Below are 24,098 nucleotides of genomic sequence, written 5' to 3'. Positions count from 1 at the left end.
TCCAAACTTGTGCAAACTTATGCAAAGTGAAATGAGCAGAACCAGGAAAAGACTGTACACAGTAAGAGCAACACTGTATGAAGATCAACAATGAATGAATTAGCTTTTCTCAGTAACACAATGATCCAAGATAGTTACAAAGGACTCATGATAGAAAATGCTGTCTATGTCCAGATAAAGAACTGATGGACATTGATGCAGATTGAAGCATATATTTTCATGGTTCATTCCTTAGAATCTATCTTCTTTCACAACTAAGACAAATATGGAAATATGTTTTACTGAATTGCACATATGGTTGGTTGGTTGTTGCCCTTTGTTCTCAAAGAGGACCAAAATGACATCAACGTTATAAAGTGAAGTTTCAATGTGTATGACTGTGACTGATCAGACCAATATGAGATTGGAATGCTCTACCACAGATTGGGCACAGATAGTCCATGTGAACATTTGGGGTGGTTACTCCAAATCTGTGCATCCTACATTCCTTTGTGCTGTTTCAATTCTGCTTTGCTTATAGAGCACAGCAACTTTTCTCATGTGGGCACACCATGCTAAGTGGTCCTATGCCAGTGTCTCTCATTTCCCACAATCAAATCCAAAGTTCTTGATAGAGGTCTTGAGAGTGCCCTTGTATCATTTCTTCTGTTCACTATGTGATTGCCTGCCCCATGTGAGCTCTCCGTAAAATAGTCTTTTTGGCAAGCATACATTTTGCACACAAACAACATGGCCACCCCATTGAAATTGTACTCTCTGAAGCATAGGTTGAATGCTTGGCAGTTTAATTTGAGCAAGGACTGCAGCGTTTGATACCTTATCCTGACAGGTGATCCTCAGAATCTTCCTAAGACTTCAAATGGAAGCAAATCAGTTTCCTGGCAAGGCACTGGTAGACTGTCCATTTTTCACATGCATACAACAATGAGGTCAGCATAACAGCTCTGCAGACCTTCAGTCTGGTAGGCAGTCTAATACCTCTTCTCTCTCAAACTTTTCTTTGGAGCCTCCCAAACACTGAGCCACCTCTGACAATATGTGAATCAATCTCATTGTCACTGTGTACATCCCTGGAAAGTACATTACCAAGGTAAGTGAACTTATCCATAGCATTCAAAACTTCTCCATTTGTTGTAACTGATGGTTCCATGTATACTTGGTGTGGTGGTGGTTGATGGAGTACCTATGTTTTCTGGGTGTTGATTATTAGGCCAAAATTAGCACAGGCAGCAGTGAATTGATCCATACTTTGTTGCATCTCAGCTTCAAAGGCTAAATTGAGTACACAATCATCTGCAAACAGAAAATCATGCATCAACACTCCCTCCACTTTCATCTTGGCTTGTAGCCTTTTCCAAATGAAGAACTTACCATCACTATGGTAGTTGACCTCGATGCTGTGTTCATCCTTATTGAAATCATTTGACAACATGACTGAAAACATCATGCCAAAAAGAATGGGAGTAAGCATATAGCCCTGCTTCACTCCATTGGTGACTGAGAAAGCATGAGAGCACTGTCCATTATCCAGAACCTGGGCAAACATGCCATCATGAAATTGATGTACAATATTGATGAACTTCTTCGGGTAACCAAATTTTGACATAATTTTCCATAAGTCCTCACAACTAGTAGTGTCAAAGGCCTTGGTCAGATCTACAAATGTTGTGTACAGACCTGTGTTCTGCTCCTGGCATTTCCCTTGGAGTTGTATGGCAGCAAATACCATATCAACTGTTCCTCAACCCTTTCTGAAGACACAATGGCTCTCAGGTATATGACTATCTTCCAGGTGAAGGATCAGCCTATTAAGAACTCTAGCAAGAATTTTGCCATCAATGACTAGGAGAGAGATCCCCTACGATTGTCACAGGACAATCTATTCCCTTTATCCTTATAGAGATAGACAATGTATGCAGCTTTGAACTCCTGGGGGATAACCTCCTCTTGCCATATAACCTGGAAAATTTCAGTCAGCTTTTGTATGAGCAATGTTCCCCTTACCTTGTAAATCTCAGCTGGAATAGAATCAGCACCAGATGCTTTGCCACATGAAAGGAGCCTAATGGCCCTCAAAACCTCTTCTTCAGTTGGAAATTCAGCTAAGGATGGACTGATTTCAACCTGAGGTAAATGGTCAATGACCTCATCATTGATTGATGATAGTCTGTTGAGAACAATATGGAAGTGTTCACCCATCTCTCTAGGATGATGTACTTATCACTAATCAATGTGGCTCCATCAGCACTGAGCAGTTGTGATGCACCGTAGGTTTTTGGTCCATAAATAGCTTTCAGGGAATCATAAAAGGGCTTTGGATTGTTACTATCAGCATAAAACTGAATTTCATCTGCCTCCTTACTGAGCCAGGAATCCTGCATCTCTCTAAGCTTTTCTTGTACTTTGCTTTTGATGGAATTAAATGTTGCCTTCTTAGAGATGAATGAATAATCTTGCTGGTACATCCTGTGGAGTTCTCGTTTCTCCTTTAGCAGTTTCTGAATTTCCCCATTATTTTCATCAAACCAGTCTTGGTATTTGTGAGTGTTCTGACCCAGATGAGCAAATGCAGTGCTGTACACCAAATCTCTGAAAGCTGCCCACTCCTTTTCTGCTGCATTGTTGCCAACTGTGTGTTGATTAAACTTTCCTTCCAAGTCAGCAACAAACTGTTCAAGCTCAGAAAAGAGCTCTAATTTGTTGGCATTAATTCTTCTGTTAGTCATTTTGCCTTGGGGGTGGCACTTTTGATGAATATGAACATTCAGATTGGAAAGGATAAGCCTATGATCAGTCCAGCACTCTGAACCACACATTGCCTTTGTCACTCTCACATCTTGTCTCTCTTTTCGCCTTACAATCACATAGTCTATTAGATGTCAATGTTTGCTGTGAGGGTGCATCCATGTTTTATTGCATTTAGGTAAATGGAAGACAATGTTGGTAATAAGAAGGTCATGCGATGCACAAGTCTTTAGCAGTAAATGACCATTGCTGTTACTGCTTCCATCTCCATTCCTCCCTAGGACTGCCTGACAAGTCTGATAGTCTGAGCCTACCCTAGCATTAAGGTTGCCCAGAATTATAAGCTTGTCCTCTTTTGGCACATTGACAATAAGAGTCTCCAGGTCTTCATAAAAGTTTTCTTTGACTTCATCAGGGTTTTTCATAGTGGGAGCACAGGCACCAATGATGGTGGCTTGGCATTTTCCTACGAGTGGCAATCTCATTATCATGAGCCTGTCATTCACTCCTTTTCACAGGCATACCAGCTTGCTGATTAGTTTTGATTGCAAAACCCACACCAGTTTCACAGCACTCCACTTCACTGTGCCAACTTCAGAAAAAGGTGTATCCAGCTCCAGCTTCAGTAAGCTGGCCTTCATTTGCCAACCTTGTTTCACTCAGGGTTGCTATTTGGATGCGATACCTGTTGAGTTCTCTTGCAACAAGAGCAGGTCTTTCAGATCTACTGGATTTTGCGTTGTCTATTAGTGTGCATATGTTCCATGTGTTGATGGTGAGTGGAATCATCTTTGCAGATGTTTTTGTACATTTTGTACATTTTTTTGTGTTTCAACCGCATAGTGGAATTCCCTGCCTGGTGTAATAATCAGGCCAGGGTTGGGTAAGCAGACAATATTTAGGGCACCTTTTCTAGCCTCCTTTCTCACACCAGGAGGTAAGCAGTGAGATCCTTAAAAGGCTGCTCAGACACCCAGGGAGCTGCCGAGTCCCACTGCCCCTTCCAGTGAGAAGCGACCAGATGGCCTGGGCCTCCTGTATGCAGGGTTGTGACTACAGCTCCCAGTGTATCCACACCTGCTGCTTCATCACTTGCCTGTCACCACAGGACTTTGAGGCATAATAGTGAAATGGTATGGATGATGTCTTTTGATTTGTGCATAAATTGGATTTAAGTGAGGCAGAGTTGCATGAAGTCATCAGTTCCACTCTCTCCTCCAGAGTTATGATAATCCAGTGACAGAACAGAGTCAACACGACTGGTGATGGCTCAAGATGAAGTGAATAGCCTTGGCGTCTTCAGTGTCTAACCAAGCACTCCACATCGTCTGTTCAACAAATTGTTCTCATGTGCCCATTCCACCAGAGGAAGTGTTCACATGCTGGGGCAAGACACCCTCCTAATTAACCAACGGATTTGAGAACCCTTGGTTACCCTCAACCTGGTTTGGCCCATCTGCCAAAACGGTTTACTGGGATGTGGCCCCTGTGCATGCTGCAGCTTCTTGGAGCCACAAGTGAGAGTTAGGTGAAACAGGTGGACACCAAAGGTGGAAAGAGCCCTGAAAAGGACTAGGCAGCCATCACACCAAAGGTACTGGTCCTCCCTGAACATACCCTACACCCCGTGTAAAGCATTATGCAAGCCTTAAATCACTATGCAAATGCTAGCTATTATTATGATGAAACTGAGCTCCAGAGAAATGTACACTTTGGAAGAATAAAAAGCAACTAACAGTAGAGGAAAATTCAAACTTCAACTGATATCATGTGTTTCTCTGATAACGAATGGGTTTATATTTCTTGGATTCTTTCCTTGGCTCATAAAAATGAGCTTTAGCTGTCTGGCCACTTATAAATTCCACTAGCCTTTGATTTTCTTTTTTTTTTTTCTATACCATTTCCCTGAATCTCATTTTCCTCCTAATTCCTTTCTTGTTCTGGAATGCTATTTCAATTTTTACTTATTTATTTTCTTTTCTGTACTATATAATGAAGTTAATCGTTATCAAGGGCTTTTAAGTTGGAAAGCTTAGCAGAACCATGTCCACAAGTCAAAAATCATCTAGAAGATGTGGAAATCTCAACTTAGTGGAGAATTTGTGAGGATAAGTTCATGGAGTCTAATTCTCCTCCCATGCTGGTCCCCTCTACACCCCACCCAACACACACACACACACACACACACACACACACACACACACACACAGAGAGAGAGAGAGAGAGAGAGAGAGAGAGAGAGAGAGAGAGAGAGAGAGAGAGAGAGAGAGAATTTTCCCATAACTAATCTATTTGGCAATGTAGAGATGGATGAGTTGGGTTGTTATCTCACAAAATGAAACATTGGGACACTTTCCTTTCAACTCAAACAATGTGTGGTGGGTTCCCAACCCCAACAGATACCAGATTTAATTTAGAAAACTGTGGCACCACATATTAGGTTGTGTGTGGCCACGTATCATGACAAGCTATGCCTGGTGATTTTGGCACGTACATCAAGCACCAAAACAATGTGCCTGGAGCCAGCAATGTCAGAGGTGGCTCACTTAGCATTGATTACATTTGAGTGTATTATACTGGGGGTTCCTGTACATATCCATTGAACTATGTGGCCTCAGAGACTCTTTCCAGATCTGAAATTCTATGATTCCGTGAAGTACATTTTTAAAGGTAAATTTAAGTCAGAAATTAGACATTGCGAAGAGGCCTCATTGGCAGAGACAATGTCCTGTCAGGGTGAATGGAAATTTCTTGTTGTTGTTGTTCAGTCACGTCTAAGTATTTATGACTTCATTTGGAATTGTCTTGGCCAAAATATTAGAGTGGTTTTGCTATTTCCTTCTCCAGCTCATTTTACAGATGAGGAAACTGTGGCAAACAGGGTTAGGTGGCTTGCCCGGGGTCACACAGCTAGTAAGTTCTTGAGGCTGAATATGAACTCAGGAAGATGAGTGCCACTATCTACTGCACCACCTAGCCACCCCAAATGGAACCTTGGGACATCATTACACTTCTGTCCCAGACTTTAAGGCTAAGTCAGGGAGGAGGGCAGGGCAAGACCTTAGAGGAGTTAACCTAGGTGTGTGGACTTGGAGGAGAACTACTATCTATTTTGATTTCTAATTATTTTTACTTTCTGCAACTTTCCGAGGCTTTGAATGGAAGTCAAGTTGCTAATCTTCATTGATAAAGGAATTTCTCCCTAGCAGCTTTCTCACTGGTGAAATCAGAGTTCTGCCCTCCCCCAAACTACTTGTTACTCTCTAGGTGCTGAACTCATCTGAAAGAGTAGACATGTTGTCAGTATCCTTTCAATCAGTTCTTAGCATTTTGGTATCATGGACTCCTTGGTAGTCTGGAGGAGAGGGAAAGGCTCCAGCCTACACATGTCTTCTCAGAATAATGGTATTAAATATATAAATAACATAGAATTACAAGAGAGGCCAATTCCATTTAAATACAATTATACAAAAATTACTTTTCACATTAAGAACCCCTGCTCTAAATATTGGTACCATGGGACACAGCCCCAGTCACCATGCCCTGATTAAGATGACATAATTGCAGAATTAAAAAGTCCAGTGACTCAGAATACAGTGAAAAGACTGCTGTTGAGTATAAGAAGGCTGAAATTTATTACTGATATATATTCATGCATGAGAAGTAGCATAAAGTATATTCTCAAAGACATGATCAACAAAAAAGATATGGTTGAAGTATGTAGTGACAAGGAATTATCACTGAGAGGCTGAATGTTGCATTTATACCAAGGCAATAAATGTTAAAAGAATTCAACCCATCTATCAACAAGTATTTATTAAACACCTACTATGTACCTGAACACATTGTTAGGAACTGAAGACACAAGGACAAAACAAAATGAGTCTCTCAAATGAGTGTCTTCCAAGGACCTTACATTCTTTCAGCAGTTAAAGGAAGGCCTTTAGAATTTTGAATATGATTTCAGAGGATTTAGAGACAATATGGAGAAGAATGGCACAGAAGGAGAAGCTGTGGGATGGGTTGTAATCTACAAAAGTAAAGGGAGTACCCAAACTGGTAACATCATGATATCACAGATCCATCAAATTACACGGTATCAGTTTATAAGATCCAGCCCACATCTCTTCTTGGTTCATATTGCTGTTCTGAATAGAAATATATGGAAATGGAAATGATCATTACATTACACTTTTGCTTTTTCTGCCATATAGTAGATTAGGGAATTAAATCAAAATGTACCAACACAGTGAATCTTTTCTAATTGAAACTGCAAAAGAATCATCATTTTCTTTGACTAGTCCGAAGTGTCCTATTTGTTGTTGTCGTTGTATAGCTCTACTATTTAGTATATTTTCTCCCTAAACTGACCCACTATAAACTTGTCAACTGTTTCATATCAATAAGACCCCACTGAATGTCCTCGACCTAGATAGAGACAGCCTAGAAATCCTATGCCAAGAACCCCAAGAATAACAATATTCCTCTGACCCATCAGCTCTCATTCCAGCTCAGCCCCTTGTAGCTCTGTTCCTTGGGAACCATCTGTGTGGAGACAAAACCTGGTAACTGCCTTTGCAGCTGGCAATTTGGCCTTACCCTCTCAGCAGCTACAGATACTGAAGATCCAAAATACAAAGTTTAGTGCGTGGCACTGTCAAATGCTTTACCATCAGCGATAGTGGAAATCAATCAGAAATAGTAGAAATTAATGGAAATGGTATTAAAGAAAATGTATTGCCATCTGCTTTGCCACTGCACCCTAACAATTGGAAGGGCTTTCCTTCTGCTTTGTTGATAAAACCTCCTATTTATTCTCCTTTTATTAGAATGGATGATACTTAAGAGAAAGATCTATTTTGCCTTTTGTTTCTCCTCAATACTTAGTATAGTGCTTTGAAGGGGGAAAGAATCTAATAAATCCTTTTTTTCCCATTCATTCACCCATTGCCATTGTGAAAAGTCTGATGCTTAAAATTGGGGTTAGCATTAGCAAAGACACAGACTGGGCTCTGGAACATAGATGGTCACTTTCGAAGTGTTTTAAGCAAATGGGATGACAGGAAGCATCCTAGAGTACATGTAGGTCAGGATTCTAGTCATAAAGAAGTTCCAAGGGCAACTATCCTAATAATTTTGTAAAATCTTCAGTCCCATTAAACCAGCATCACCTTCATGAACACAGGATCACCGAATTGGAATTGGAAGAGACCATAGAAATCATCTAATCTAAATCCTACATTCAACAGAAGAAACTGAGGCCCAGAGAAGTAAAGTAACTTGCCAGAGGTAACATGGATTATAAAGGAAAAAGTCAGGATATGAAGTTGGTTATTGTAATTTTAAACCATTTCCTTCTCTATTGCTTTCTATCTATAGCCATTTTTTCCCCTTTTCCTATGAGAATAAGCAGCAAAAGCCCCCACGGCAATTCAGCTGAAATGGAGAACAGAGATTTGGGAAGTACACCACATAATTGTCACAGATTTTATGCAAAATATTTTGTAAAAAAAAAAAAAGTGGAGTATGACCATTTAGCTTTTTTAAAAATTATGCTGGCATTGTGTAAAAATAATTTATTACCAAATTGTTTTTGGTGCAAGATTAGGATGAACATTGAACAGAATACTGACAATGCGTGAGCATTCAGAGTTTTAGGCAGGGATAAATGGGTATCCACATGCTACTGGTGAATTACATTGCTGTTCTGTTTACCTTAACAGGTTGTAATGGTGACTAAGAGAGTTTAAAGATCTTGGGTCTACCCGTTAAGGAAAGTTTGATTAGAGGAAGTCCATATCTTTTGCCAATTTTCTAATGAGGCACTGGTTCTCAAGTGCTGTGATGCCCTCTGACCCTGAAAAAATGTATCAATACTCTGAGGTGAGGTTTTACTTTGGGGCTCACTCATTGGAAGTGTTTGGCCAGGTGAGATTGGACAACCACTAAGGAGTCCCCAAGCTCTGAAAACCCAGATGTTGGTGCTTCTTTCTCTGGTAAGAGTATGTATGTATGTATGTATGTAATGGTCAGACAGTTGGATCTGTCTGTTGATCTATGATGTAGATATTACTTATGTCAGGCAACTAGAAGCCATGTCTGTTGATTTTGATCTCTGTATTTTCTCTGAAGTTCAGGGTGCTGTCTTTTTCCCCTGAACTAAGTGAATGATATATGTGCTTGATTGAAGTGATTGTTGACTCCTCAAAAGTTTCCTTTCCTTTTAGGAAAGCAGATCAAAAAACCTGTGATAGCAGACTCTCCTGTGTATGTAGGGTGCTTGCTTTTACACCAGTGTGGATGAACAGGATTATACCATTTCTTGAACTGAATAAAAAAAAACAGGGTGTGACATTTATGTGGTGGCAACAATTATGCAGTGAAATTGAGTATTCAGTATTTTAATTTAGTACCATTGAATCTTGCATTCAGTAAGCACTTAGTAAATGTTAGTTGTACTAAATTCAATTTGTACTGAAATCAATTGTACTCAAATCAATTATTCTATTTAGATCTATTAGTCTTGTGTTTATTTTTACACCCCGAGTTTCTTTGAAGTGTTGGGCCTACCAGTGCAAGAACTAAAGCTTTGCTCTGGTGGAAAGAGTACCCATTATCTTTGAATCTTATCTCTTCAAGTTGCTAGCTCTGACCTTGGCAATGTCATTACCTTCAAAATGAGTGGCTTGAATTAGACCTGTGAGACCCCTACCAACTCTAAATCTTCCAATCTTCCTTAGATATATGCAGTCTATTGTGCATTATTACTTGACCTAAGTATTCACAAATGTCAGTTTAATTCAACATCTATTAAGTACCTACTATGTACAAGGCAGTTTGCTAAAATGTCTTAAGTCCAAGGACAAAAATGAAAGCTATCTCTATCCTCAAAGAAGATAGCAGCAGGAGGGGGGTGTAAGATGGGGATGAGGGTAGGAAATAATCATGCATCCAGCTAAATTAAAACTAAGTAATTTGGGGAGGGATTAAGGTATGAAGTGGCACCTAGCTCAGTCTGAAAGGAGGATGTTAGGATAAAGTTCATTTCAGGCCCTGGAGACAGACTATGCAAAAGTGTGGAGGCAGTGGAGGAAATAACAAATAGGCTTATTGAGAGCCCAGCATTTGAAGGGGAAGCAAAGGGAAATAATTCCTTAAAAGAATATTAGAACCAAATTACAGAGGATGGATGAATCAATCTAAAATAATGCCTGCATAATTAGGACCTTCTTTCTCCATGCCAAGTTCTATGCCAGGCACCCATTGGGAACAGGGAACAAGAACAGAATGTTCTGCCCTCTAGGAGCTTACATAGGGGTGGGGGAGAGGAGAAGGATACAATATATACACATTTAAGTACGTACACAATATAAAAACTGAACCTCCAGGTATAGAGAACTTCCAAATGAAGAAACTCCGGATACCTACGCAAGTTTGCACCTTCCTTATAATGTACACTCTTAATAGTATTTTCCTAAAATACTGAGAGGTCCAAGGTAACACAGCCAGTGAGTATGGTATGTTTCAGAAGAAGGAAATAAACCCAGATCTTCTTGGTTTCATTACTAGCTATGCCTCTCTAGAGATATTTTATGGGTATATACACACACACATACACACATATAGAGAGAGAGAGGATGTGTATATGTATATATATGCATATGGATATGTATATGTGTATAAGTATGTGTACATGGGTATATGTATTATATTGCACATATGTATGCAATGTACGTGTGAATGTGCTTGTGCATTGTATGTTTTATGCACATGCTCTGTCTAAATGCACACTAGAGACTGGGTGCTTGGGTGCATGCTCTTGGATCCCAATTTTAAAATCACATTTCTCTCTAAAAATCATATTTCTCCCTAGCCTCAAAACCCTATCCCAGACAGTTTTTTCCTAGCCCAAGAACAGCAAAAATTGCTACCTCCCTTCCTGCTACATTAGCCAGCTACACCTACAGAGTTTATTAGTTTGAACCAACAATGTGCTGGTTGAACTGCTTATGTACTGGGTCATAACCACATTTACTGCTCACTGTACAGTCACATGTTTCCTCTATTTAGAAATATGTATACTTCCTTACATTTATCTAGTCTAACAAAACATTGACAAGAGCAGACTGGTATTCCCTAGTCCGTCCTAACCATTAATTGATTTAGTCACATTTCAGGCCTAAAATCACAACTCCATGTAGCCTCTCCTTGGGCTATTTCCCAATGAACCCTGGGTAAAATATCTGAGCAGAATGTACTAAAAGTACATGTTCCTTCAAGAACTAGCCACTCCCTAACACCTCCTTAATCCTACCCTGAATCACCTAGTTATCACATTTGGCACATGTTTTACTATAGAATATCCAATATAAACTTTAACTGTACCCCTCTAAGGTTGCAGGTTCCCTAAGAACCCTTGCCTGCTGAAAAACATAATAAATCTTTGCCACTTTAACCTCAAGAATGCTTGAGTCCATGAAATTCTTTTCCAGATGGCCCACAAAGGGAACTCCAGTCTTGGAGTTCCTGTATCTCTATCTCTCCAGGCTTCATCACTAGTATCTTTATACATGTACAGTTATCCCTTCCACATAGTAACTTTCCCAATCATAATTTCTATATATCATGGGAAAGCATAAAAAATTAAATAGAAGTTTTGCAGAAGCCACAAACAACAAGTGAAAGCCAGTAGATGTCAGAGAGCCTGTGCTGAAATAATTAACACAAAGTTTACAGTAAGGTACTGTAAATACCCCATAAAAGAAAAAGGAAAAAAAATCAGACTTCTCTGGTATGACGGGAAAGTCATAAAATTTTACATGACCTTTCTCAATTGTATGGGTGTTGCACCCCTAACTCCAACAATGTGGAAGGGGTAACTATATTTGTATTATATATACATACATAATGCACATTCATAATGTATGTGTGCATGCATACACTTATATGAATTGTACTTATACAAATATCATGTATTCATATGTATTTGTGTGTATAAAACCCCACACATAAAATCTATAAAGAAAATACTAAATCATTTGTAGAGGAGAGGTCCTAGCATGTAGAGGATGAGTTGGAACAAGAAAAAGCCTCATATAGAGGGTGACAAGCTCAGCTTTGAAAGAAACTAGGGATTCTAACAGGCAGGGGTGAGAAGATACTGCATGACTGATTGGGGCTCCAGGTTGCTGCTGGAGACAGATCATACTGGAGAGCAGTTGTTAAAGGTTCAGTGTGAGCATTTACCCCTCAGACATCACTAAATGCTACAAATCAGGGCTTGATTTATTATCCAGCTGATTGTCTAGACTTACAAAAGAGGTGAAGAAAATGATAATAATGATTCTTAAACTTGAATGAAAAGGTATGGGAGATAGAATATTGTATGTGAACAACAGCGAATGAGGCCATTTGGTTGGTTCTTGGATTACGTACAAGTAAGAAACGTGTAGTAATTTGATAAAGACTGTCTGAATTTAGACTGTGAAAATGCATTAAATGATAAACACAGGAGTTTGCATTTGTTCCTAGAGTCATAAAGGAACCACTGAAGGTTTTTGAGTAGGAGAGTGACAAGGTCAGAATTTGCAATAGAGAGTTGATTTTGGCAATTGTTTGAGGACAGATTGGAAAAAGAAAAAAAAAAAACTAGAAGGAGAGATACCAATTAGGGACTTTTTGTCATAATCCACGAAGGAAGTAATGAACATTTGAAACAGATTACATGAATCCCCAAAATTTGGTAAGTAATTAGGGATGAGATTTGAGGCAGAGGGAAGAATCAATGATGATTGTACCTGGGTTACTAAAAAGAAATTTAGATGAAAGATGGGTTTAGGCAATCAGAGGATCAGTTGCATTATGCTGTATTTGCAATGCTGGTTGGACATCCAGAAATATTTAGGTAACTAAAATGTTAAGTCACTGGGATTAGGGATTATTTCATTCCTTGTACTTGATTCCCTAACTCCTGGCACATAGAAGAAGATTAATCAATATTTTTTGATTGCTTGAATGTAATCTACATGAAGTGGACTCCAGGACAGAGAATGGGACTGAATATATAATTTGGAAACCATTGTTTTCTTCCTCTTAAAATTATTTACCGAACGGAGTGGTGAGTTGGGCCAGCAGCTCATGTTCCGAGTTCTCAGCCACCCCCTGCCCACAGTAGCAGCAGAGCCAGACCACCAGCACTATGGCCAGTTGGATCACCTACATCGACAACCTCATGGCAGATAGAACATGTCAGGATACAGCCATAGTTGGCTATAAGGACTCTCCCTCGGTCTGGGCCACCATCCCAGGAAAACTTTTGCCAACATCATGCCAGATGAAGTAGCTGTACTGGTTAGCAAAGACTGTTCAACTTTCTGCGTAAATGGGCGGACACTTGGGGGCCAGAAATGTTCGGTGATCATGGATTCTCTGCTGCTAGATGGAGAGTACACCATGGACCTTCGTACAAAAAGCACTGGGTGTGCGCTCCCACCTACAACCTCACTGTTACCATGACTGGCAAGATGCTAATTCTGCTGATGGGGAAGGAAGGTATCCACAGGGAATGATCAACAAGATGTGTTATGAAATGGCTTCCCACCTTCGAGGCTCTCAATACTAACCCTCCCTGCCACCCCCCTTCTTCCCCAGGCTTCTGCATCTTTTCCCTCACCATTGTTTTTTTGGGCCATTCCCCCATCCACTTGTTGCTTCCAAAACTACACCTGGGAGGGGGGCAGTTGAACAGACTGGTGACTCCCCCTTTCCTTTTGAACCTTCTTCCTGTATGTAGTTAGGAAGATTTTTTTTTTAAATTTTGTTGGGTTTTTTTTTTTTTTGGAAACATATTGGAATATGAATAAAAGATTCTACTAATTAAAAAATTACTTTTACCATTGCTTTTAATTCTAGAAGAATAATTATAAGTAGGTTTAATTTCTTACATCTGTGTCTTTTACCAGCTTTGACAATCAACTAACATCATTAGATGATAGTTAACCTGCCTCTTCTTAGGAATCAGTTCACTTGTATAGATACAATAGGGGCAGCTAGGTAGTGCAGCGGATAGAGCACCAGTGCAGGAGTCAGGAGGACCTGAATTCAAATCTCACCTCAGACACTTGACACTCACTAGCTCTGTGACCTTGGGCAAGTCACTTAACCCCAATTGCCTCATCCTGGATCATCTCCAGTCATCCTGATAAATATCTGGTCACTGGATTCAGATGGCTCTGGAGGAGAAGGGAGGCTGCTGACCTGCACAGCCCTCCCTCACTCAAAACAAAGTCAAGTGCAAGTCATGTCATTATTTCTCTGATGGCATGGTGTTCTTCGGCAATGAAGGACGAATTCACACACATAGAAACAATAACGATATCCCTAGTCTATATAGAGAGGATTGTTGAAGCTGGGGCCACGTATCGTTTGTATGTCCTAATTTGTGCTCATGCTGTTTTCTCTCTGCAAAGCTATTAAGCAACCAGATTCTTATTATTGTGACCCCAATGCCCAAGATATTCCCTTGAACATAGTAGGTACTTTATAAAAACTACTTCAATTAAATTTAATTGATTATCATCTTTATAGAGGTCATCGTTCGAATCTTGGGAGTCGATGAGGTCACCAAGGGAGAAATTAGAGAGATAAGAGACTCAGGAGAGAGTCATGGAGACACCCCACTCTTGAGAGGAGGAGGTGAATACGGCTCCAGCTAAGAAGGCTGAGGAGTTATCAAAGAGGAAAGAGGAACAGTGTTTCTGAAATTTTGGGAGCAAATAGTATCTAAAAAGATGGAATGGTCAATAGCGTCAAAAAGTGCAGAGAGATCATGGCAAATGGATGCTGGGAAATAGTCATTATATTTAGCAATTAATATAATTGTTCACTTTTGAGAGAGAAGTTGTAGTAGAGTTGCTAGTTTGGAAGCCAGATTAAATAGGTTCAGAAGGGAATGGCTGATAAGGAAGTGAAGATGACCAATGTTTATGTATAATTCTAGGATGTTGGCAATGAAAAGGAAAATTGGGTGTAAGACCAGAGAGTCAGATGAGGCTCAGCACCACAAAGTGAAATTTACAGTAAACATGAATGGAAAATGTGTTTAATAAGAATGTATACATAGAACTCATATAAGATTGCATGCTGTCTCAGGGACAAAAAAAGGGGAGGGAGAGAGAAAATTTAAGACTTAGGGAAGTGATTATTGAAAACTGAAAACAAATAAATTAATTTAAAAAGCATGAAAGATTTCCACTTCCCTTTAATTTAACTTTGAGGATGGTATTGCTTGTTTTTTGGTTCTTTTTGATAGGGCTTGCAATATTCCCCTTGTAAGTATTGTTTCTGATGGATAGCAGAGAGCATTAAATGAGAAATCAGAAGTCCTGGGCTCAAAGTCAATCTCTGCCTTTGTGTTATGACAGGCAAGTCATATCTCCTCTCACTGTCTCAATTTCCTCACTTGTGAAATGTGTAGGTTGACCTTAATCATCTCCGCTGGCCCTTTAATTCTTTGATTCTCAGGTTCCTAAGCTGTAAAGGAAGGAGTAAAAAGAATGGCATTTAGTATAATAATGATTACCCTGGCCTCAATTTCCTAATTGCCAGCTATGATACTTTTTATCCCCAACCCCTGGGTATTCTGCTACCCTTACAAGGATTGGCTAGTCTCTGCCACTGACTCAAGTCCTCCTCCACCAAACTGTGTTCTTTTAATTTCAACTTTAGAAAGTCCAAACACCCCAGTTCCATTTGACCATTTAACAGTCAGATTAATATTTACAAAGGAATATTTGCTTCAATAATATAGCTAGAACTAGCATATAAACATCCCCCCAACACCTGGGAAGTATAATCCCTCCTTATATTTTCTCAACCTCTAGGGAAGGAAGAGGGATTAAATTAACAGTTTAGGTCAGTTTCTATGTAATATGGTCACAACAAATTCCAAATCAAAAGAACTCCTGAGTGTTTGTACAAGCACATTGGTATCTTAAGGCATCCCTGCTGGGCTGGCAGCAATATCCAGTTTTGAATCCTGCCTCCAAAATCACCATGGTTCAAGCTCCCAGGTCCATAGATTCTACCACTTGCACCTAGATCTGGAAAGGACAAACAAAATAGACCAAAACTTCAGACCCAATTCTCAGGGCCACAAGGCCTAAAAGGGAGAGAGGGAAAGGTAACTCTTCCCCCATGCCCACCTCAGTCAATAGTGCCTAAGCTTCAGGTAAACAACCCCTTCACCCCTGAACACTTTCAGAAAGAAGAACAAAAAGACTGTCTGGAATGTCTAAAGATGGAGCCAAAAGAAAGAGGCTACTTCTGCCTACATGGTAAGGGAATGCAAGATGTTTTCTCCCAGAAGCTGATCTCTGCCATCTCCCATGAGTGCCTCCATCACAAGTGATCTGGTAATCTTAGCATTTACAAAGCCTAATCACACAATTATAAAGATAAATGTGATAGGTTTTTAAGAGCTATAGAAATACTAGTTACAGACTAAATGTTTTAGCAGACACAATGCTTATCAACCACATCTTCAACTGGTCCCAGACCCTGAATGTTCTTATTTGCCTCCCACACATGCTGTAGTAAAAAGTTCTGTTCCTATGGAGGAGAATCCAGAAAAGAGATTTTTGGTTTTTGTCTTTCTTTCTTTCCTTTCTTCTTTCTTGTATTTTTGTCCAAAATCTTTGAGTACAAATGAACTACAGAAATAAACACACTCAGAAATTACATAAATTGAGTAACAAAGGGTTTCCTATTTCAGACTTTGTAATGAGCAAATGTTTTGACAGTGTCCAAATGATCTTTAACACAGAACATATTGTCTGCCTATCAACATTTAAAAATCTTTCTTTCTCATTGACTCTCCCCTTTAGACAGTAGGTAAACACTTTATTTTTTTTATTAATAGTTTTATTTATTTATTTATTTTTAGATTTCAACATTCAGTTCCACAAAATTTTGAGTTCCAATTTTTCTCCCCATCTCTCCCCTCCCCCACCCCATAGCACCTTGCATTACCCCTTCCCTCAATGTGCCCTCCATTCTATCACACCCCACCCTTCCCTTATCCCCATCTTCTCTCTTTTCTTGTAGGGCAAGATAAATTTCTATACCCCATACTTGTATTTCTTATTTCCCAGCTATACGCAATAACAATTCTCAACATTTGTTTCTAATATTTTGAATTCCAACTTTTCTCCCTCCCTCCCCACCCATCCCCACTGAGAAGGCAAGTGATTCAATACAGGCTAAATATGTGTCATTTTGCAAAAGACTTCCATAATAGTCATGTTCTGTAAGACTAACTATATTGCCCTCCATCCTACCCTGTCACCCCTTTTTTCTATTCTCTCATTTGATCTTGACCCTCCCCAAAAATATTTACCTCTAGTTACTCCCTTCTCCCATTTGCCCTCCCTTCTATCATCCCCCTCACCCAACTTGTCCCCTCCTCCCCTACTTTCCTGTATTGTAAGACAGACTTTCATACCAAATTTAGTGACCATGTTATTCCCTCCTTAAGCCATATGTGAAGAGAGTAAGCTTCACTTTTCCCTTCTCACCTCCTCCTTTTCTTCCTCCATTGAAAAAGATTTTTCTGTCTCTTTTTTGAGTGATAGTCTGCCCCATTCCATTTCTCCCTTTCTCCTCCCAATATTTTCTTCTCTCACCCCTTAATTTAATTTTATTTTTTTATGGATATTATCTCTTCTGATTCAACTCATCCTATATTCTCTATCTATCTGTCTCTCTCTCTCTCTCTCTCTCTCTCTCTCTCTCTCTCTCTCTCTCTCTGTGGGGGGGTGTAATCCCTCCACCTACCTAAATACTGAGGAAAGTCTCAAGAATTACAAACATCTTTACATGTAGGAATGTAAATAGTTCAGCTTTAGAAAGTCCTTTATGATTTCTGTTTCCTGTTTACCTTTTCATGCTTCTCTTGATTCTTGTGTTTGAAAGTCAAATTTTCAATTCAGTTCTGGTCTTTTCATCATGAATGCTTGAAAGTCCTCTATATCATTGAATGGTCATTTATTTCCTTGAAGTATTATACTCAGTTTTGCTGGGTAGGTGATTCTTGGTTTTAATTCCAGTTCCTTTGACTTCTGGAATATCCTATTCCAAACCCTTCGATCGCTTAATGTAGAAGCTGCCAGATCCTGTGTTATCTTGACTGTATTTTCACAATACTTGAATTGTTTCTTTCTAACTGCTTGCAATATTTTCTCCTTGACCTGGTAACTCTCAAATTTGGCCACAATATTCCTAGAAGTTTCTCTTTTCAGGTTTCTTTCAGGAGGTGATCAGTGGATTCTTTCAATATTTATTTTGCCTTCTGGTTCTAGAATATCAGGGCAGTTTTCCTTGATAATTTCATGAAAGATAATGTCTAGGCTCTTTTTTTTATCATGGCTTTTAGGTAGTCCCATAATTTTTAAATTGTCTCTCCTGGATCTATTTTCCAGGTCAGTTGTTTTTCCAGTGAGATGTTTCACTTTATCTTCTATTTTTTCAATTTTTTGGTTTTGTTTTGTAACTTTTCGATTTATCATGTAGCCATTGGCTTCCCTGAACTCCACTCTCATTTTGAAAGAACTATTTTGTTCAGTGAGCTTTTGAACCTTCTTTTCCATTTGGTTAATTCTGCTTTATAAAGCCTTCTTCTCCTCATTGGCTTTTTGGACTTCTGTTTCCAATTGAGTTAGCCTCTTTTTAAAGGTGTTATTTTCCTCAGCATTTTTTTTGGTTGTCCTTTAGCAAACTGCTAACTCAGTTTTCAAGATCTTCTATGGCCTGAGCTCATTTCATATTCATTTTGGAGGTACCAGAGGCAGAAGCCTTGACTTCCTCTGACAGTAAGTATTGTTCTTCCTCATCAGAAAGTTCACCAAGAAAGTAACCTTCTATGCTCTTATTTTTCCCGCTTTTTTGGACATTTTCCTAGCCAGTTACTTGACTTCTGAATCTTTTGTCAAGAGGAGGGTCCTAGTGCTCTTCCTCCCCCCAGGACTGTGCTCAGGGCTGAGATTTAGATCAACTGCTCAATTCCCCCAGTGGCTTTAGGCAGGGGCAGGTCTGCCACTGAGAGCTAAGGTTCAGATCCCCTGTTCAATTCCCCCAGAGCCTCTGGACAATGGACCCAGGCTGCTTCCATGGCCACTGTAGCCACCTGCTGCCTGCTTCTGCCACCTCCACTGCTTCCACCTGGGGCCAGTGCTGGGGGAACCCTGCTCCCCTCTTACCCAACTGGGAAAGCCCTCCCACACTGACCTTTGAAATTTTCTTTGTCCTTTATGGGTTGAGGGATCTGGGACCCTCCCTACTGGGGATTCTGCCCTGGAGGCCTGTTCTGGTCCTGTTCCTCCCTGTGCTGTGTGTCCAGGGCTGGGCCACTCAGCATTCTGTGGGATAGACCTTTCCTGTCAGCCTTCCAGGTTACCTCTGGCTGAAAATCTCTTTCACTCTAATTCTGTGGCTTCTGCTGCTTTAGAATTTATTGAGAGTCATTTTTTACAGGTATTTTGCGGGCTGCGGGGGAAGTACTAGAATATATGTCTTTCTACTCCACCATCTTGACTCAGCCCCCTGCATTTCTCAAAGAGGGTGAAGAACCTTGTTTATAATCTGAGATTCTTTATCAAAAGGGCTCTGAGTATGAGTCTATGCTGTGAAGTGAAGAGAATCTTTAGGATCCTGAACTGAGGAATTAATATTAAAAAAAAACAATTAAATTCTGTGAAACAAATGTTGCCAAAAGGGTCTATCAAATCTTTATTCATTGTCAAATGGTAAACACAAGGAATTCCATCATCCTTACTCTCAAAAAATAATATATTGAAAGCATTTTTAGATTTTAATTTCAATGACCAAACCTTCTTATTCCATTTCTTTTTTTTAACCATTTGGCCAAAATCTTGGAAACTCTTATACTTTAAGTTTCAGATCATTACTTCATGGTTTTTATGAGTTGATGTTCTCACCAATGCAGATACTTATTCCAGTAAATCAGAGCACACCCCATCCATGCTTTTTCATCCTGTGCAATTTGTGCCCATGCCTTCCCATAAATATTCCACAGGGTATTCACTGGATATGTTGATAACCTTCCTATAGATTTCTTAACATTATATAACTAACAGTGAATTACTATGCCTTAGTTACCTCTCTCAGTCGCCAAATGACTGGCTCCCCTTTTCTGGTCATACACCTATCTCTCTACTGCTATTCTTTAACACATTCCCCACCCACCCCCAATTATTGGTTGGTAATGTTTTGTAACCTTCTCATGCTGACCACATGCCTCTCCACCAAACTATAGGTAATCCTCAATGTAAATCTGTTGATATCTGTTATTTTCCATGACTCTTAATCATATATCTTCACCTAAAGAATTCTTTTTAAAAGATGAATCTTCATAAGAAAGCATAAACCATCATTTGGAGAAAAAATATTTGCATCAAAAGCCCCTCATAAAGGCCTGATATCCAAGATTTATAGTTAACCCATGAGCATGCATAGCGCATTAGCCAGGTGAAATGATACATTCTGTGGGAGCATTCCCATTGACTTTTGTACTTTCTCTCAGTGGAACATTCCCTGGCAATACTCCATTCATGCTTATGTTGGAAACAAACACAAAATATAAGACAGACAACTCTTTCCTAATGTAAGAGTGTTAGAAGGATATGAACAAATAGTTCTCAAAAGAAGAATTGCAAACTATCAACAACTATATAGCACATTTCTAAAGGCTCTGTTCTTTGTAGAATAAGTTATGATCTGCATTGATAGAGGGAATTTCCTTAACAAAAAATATATTATCAATGAGAACATAGGTCTAATAAAAATATGAGCTGTTGTTCAAAATAAATAATTTTCAGAGATTTAAATCCGATTTGTTTCACTCCAAAGTTTCACTACACACTCAGAAAGCTGGCAAATATTACATAAAATGGGAAGTTACTGTTAAGGTGTTTATAGAAACACAGATATTCTAATACATGATTTATGGATCTATATATTGGTCTAAAATTTTTTGGAAAGAAATTTAAATGTTGGATAAGAAAGTAACTAAAATGATCATAGACATTTGCCCAGAGATGTGATGGCCAGACATGTGTCCCAGGCTAACTTTGTTGAAGTCAAAGTAAAAAGGTCCTATACACACCAAAATATGACCAGAAGTCAGCCAACACACATTTATGAAGCATCTGAATTGCCAGAAACTGTGCTAAGCACTGAAGATAAAAAGAAAGTCAAAAGAAATTCCCTGTTCTCAAGGAACTCATGATACTTTTTATGGTAACCAAGAAGTGGAAATAGATTTCTCACAACTGAAGGATGAGTAAACACATTATGTTATATGAACACTATTATGATTTAAGAAAGGTGAAAAAGTGTATCTCCTCTACTTTTCAGAGTGGAGTACTATGAGTGAGAAACATTGCAGAAACTATCAGTCTGGGTTGGCAATATTTGGTTTTCTTGAACTGTTCTTTGGTTTTCTTTTATTTTTCTCCTGTCTTTTTTCTATTTTATTTTGTTACAAGGAAGAGTTCCCTGGACATGGAAGATAATTTAAATTATATATAACTCTAAATGGTATATTTTGAAATAAAATTAATATAAAATCAAAATGCATCAATTCTTAAAAAATAGACATTGGTTACTAGGAGAACCTTGATGTAATTAAAAATCACTGTTAATATTTCCAAAGACAATCCAGTCAACTGTACTCTCCTTCTGTTCAATTCTGAGCCAATTAGGTTACAAATTATATATATGTATATATATAATATATATATGCACACACATACACATATGTATATATGCACACATACACATGTGTATATACACACACATCTACATATGTGTGTATATACACATATATACATGTATGTATATATGCATACATACACACACACATTGATAGAAACATTCTACAGGTTGTTCAGTCACCTGTGTTTCACATTCTAGACAATTAGCATTCTCATCTTATTTTTTTCCCAGTGTTGATAATGAGACTAAATGCTTTTGATTAATTCTGGATGATATAATCTAGTTAGGAATCTGCTACTCCATCTAGGAAGCCCTACAACATTCTGAGACTTGATACTTTCAGCATAGTGGCAAATAGGAACATCATGATCTATAATGACACCCTCTTCCATCTGGACCATGCATCAAAAGATCAGAGTAAACTACTGTGTGTAATATTTTGTTTCGCTTTGTTTTTTTTTTTCTTTTCTCTTTAAGGACTGGACTGAAAGAGATTCAAATTATTCTTTACACTGCATTCAATAGGCAGCTTTTTGAAGAGGCCATGAACGACTAAGAGAAGAATTGAGATTGCTAATCTTGAAAGAAGATGCTCTAGATCACAAAGCAGTAGAATAGACATTTGAACCCCCGGTCCTCCCTTTCCAAACCAGTGATTTTTCCAATCCATCACATATGTGATTATGAATTGGATCAGCTTCCCAAAGCTGATGTTACTGAACTTGTAAATGTGGGGCGTTATATAGGGAAATATTACATTCCTAAAGAGATGATTAAGGTTTCACATTGATATTTAGAGAAATGAATAAACAATAATGAATTAAATATGCTGTGGCCTCATTGAGCGTCCAAGAACTCATTTACACATTCTCCGACAGCAGAGAATTTTCGATCTAGTATGGGAGAATTAGTTCTATGTGTGTGGCAGGAGGAAATGTTTTGAATATTTTCACTGAAAATAATTTTCTCCCTTCTTATGACAAAAGAAGATGAGGTGATCAGTGATTTCCTTGTCACTTACAAATATCCAAACTCTCTCTGAAGAAATAAAAATAAAGGAATAAAATCTGAACACCGAATTAGACACAAACATATAAATTTGGATGCTCTTACTTTGTCACATCTGACAATTACCTCTGAGAGTTTGTGTTGGAATTCATCCGTCCTCACATTTTTCCTCTGAATCTCAAAGTAAGACAATAAACAAGGATCACCAGCATCAGAAAACATCGTGATATAATTTTATAGGACATCAGACTCAGAGATGTTGTACAGGCGATTCATGGATAAGATGGGGACTTGGGCTAAATGACTATGAAAATTCTTTCCAACTTTAATTCTATGCACTATGGATACTGTAACAAAATCATAACCATTCCACTACTTGACACTGTTTAAGCTCATACCCAATCTCATGGTTTACTGACTTCTCCTGAATGCTTTTTTTAACTATTGGAGACACTACTAGGAGCTCAGAATTATGGAATTCCTGCATATTAACAAATATGAAGGTTTTCTGCCATCGTTATTCCTCACTGATATAATTGCTTTAGCAGGGGAATGGTCCTTGATCAGACACAACTTCTCTAGTCACTTTCATAGACAGGACACATCTGTTTATGCCCCACCCTAAAAGCCACTTTCCCCTTGCAAGCAATAACTCAAGAATCAGCCACTGTTAACTAAGAATTAGCTCTTTGTGTCTAAACTTGAACACTCACTTTTTCATACCTGACAATTGCCTGTAGGAGTGTGTATTGTGACACGTATCCTTCTTCTCATTCTTCCTCCAAATCTCAAAGTGAGACATCAAATAAGGACCATTGGCATCAGAAAACTACTTGAAATTATTTTTATAGTCCTGGATAAATTTGTAATTAATGAATGCAGATTGCTTGTGCAAATATTTCATCTTCCCTCAGCCAAAGTCTGTTCCTCAGTTCTCAACTCTCACTGTACGACTCTATGTTTTTTTCCTCTACTGTCTAGAGAAACAAAACCTTTTTAAATTAATTTAATCACACATCATTCCATCTCCTAGCTTTAGAAAATAAGTTCACCTTCAAGATCAGGAATGGAGAAAGTAAGGAAAGAAAGAGGCTTATCTTAGTTTTGGGCTTATTTGGAGGTAGGTACAATCCTGGGGTAGTGGGGAAGGAACCAGTTCAAAAGAGGTCCAGGTTCTTTCTGTGACCCCATCTATTCCCCAAAGTAGAATTTTGAAGGCCATTTCAAGGACGAAGTCTGGATAGGGTTCAAGTCCAGGGTCACTAAAATTGTATGTAAAAGAGTATCCTCCACAAAGACACTCATAATGTACAATTAGGATATAAAGCAACTTCTATTTCCACAATATAAAAACTACACGAGATGAAAAAATTCAAAGTGAAAAATGAACAAATTTTAAAAAAATGTAAGACACTCAAATACCACTCTTCTCCAAACTCACATAAATGGTTTGGGTCCCCAGAATAACAGCTACTCCAGATTAAGAGTATTCTATGGATCCACATTTCTAGAATTATGGTTCATAAATCTTCATGGTGAACTTACCTTTAATAATC

At 38.8% G+C, this 24,098-nt stretch overlaps 1 long non-coding RNA gene and 1 pseudogene across 1 annotated transcript in view; both read left to right on the top strand.

The window, feature by feature from the left end:
• The window catches only part of LOC140520593 (uncharacterized), a 37,265-nt gene extending 14,906 nt beyond the window's left edge, over positions 1 to 22,359 (top strand). Inside the window, exon 3 of the long non-coding RNA XR_011972587.1 lies at positions 22,012 to 22,359. This is a non-coding gene — a long non-coding RNA (uncharacterized lncRNA). The remainder of the gene's footprint in view (positions 1 to 22,011) is intronic.
• On the top strand, positions 2,728 to 13,563 carry LOC140520591 (profilin-1 pseudogene; annotated as a pseudogene).
• Positions 22,360 to 24,098: the final 1,739 nt, after the last annotated feature.

The sequence above is a fragment of the Notamacropus eugenii genome, chromosome 1 (genome assembly GCF_028372415.1).
Source record: "Notamacropus eugenii isolate mMacEug1 chromosome 1, mMacEug1.pri_v2, whole genome shotgun sequence".
NCBI lineage: Eukaryota > Metazoa > Chordata > Mammalia > Diprotodontia > Macropodidae > Notamacropus > Notamacropus eugenii.
The sequence above is the reverse complement of the archived record's forward strand: the minus strand, read 5'-3'. Positions and strand labels throughout refer to the sequence as shown.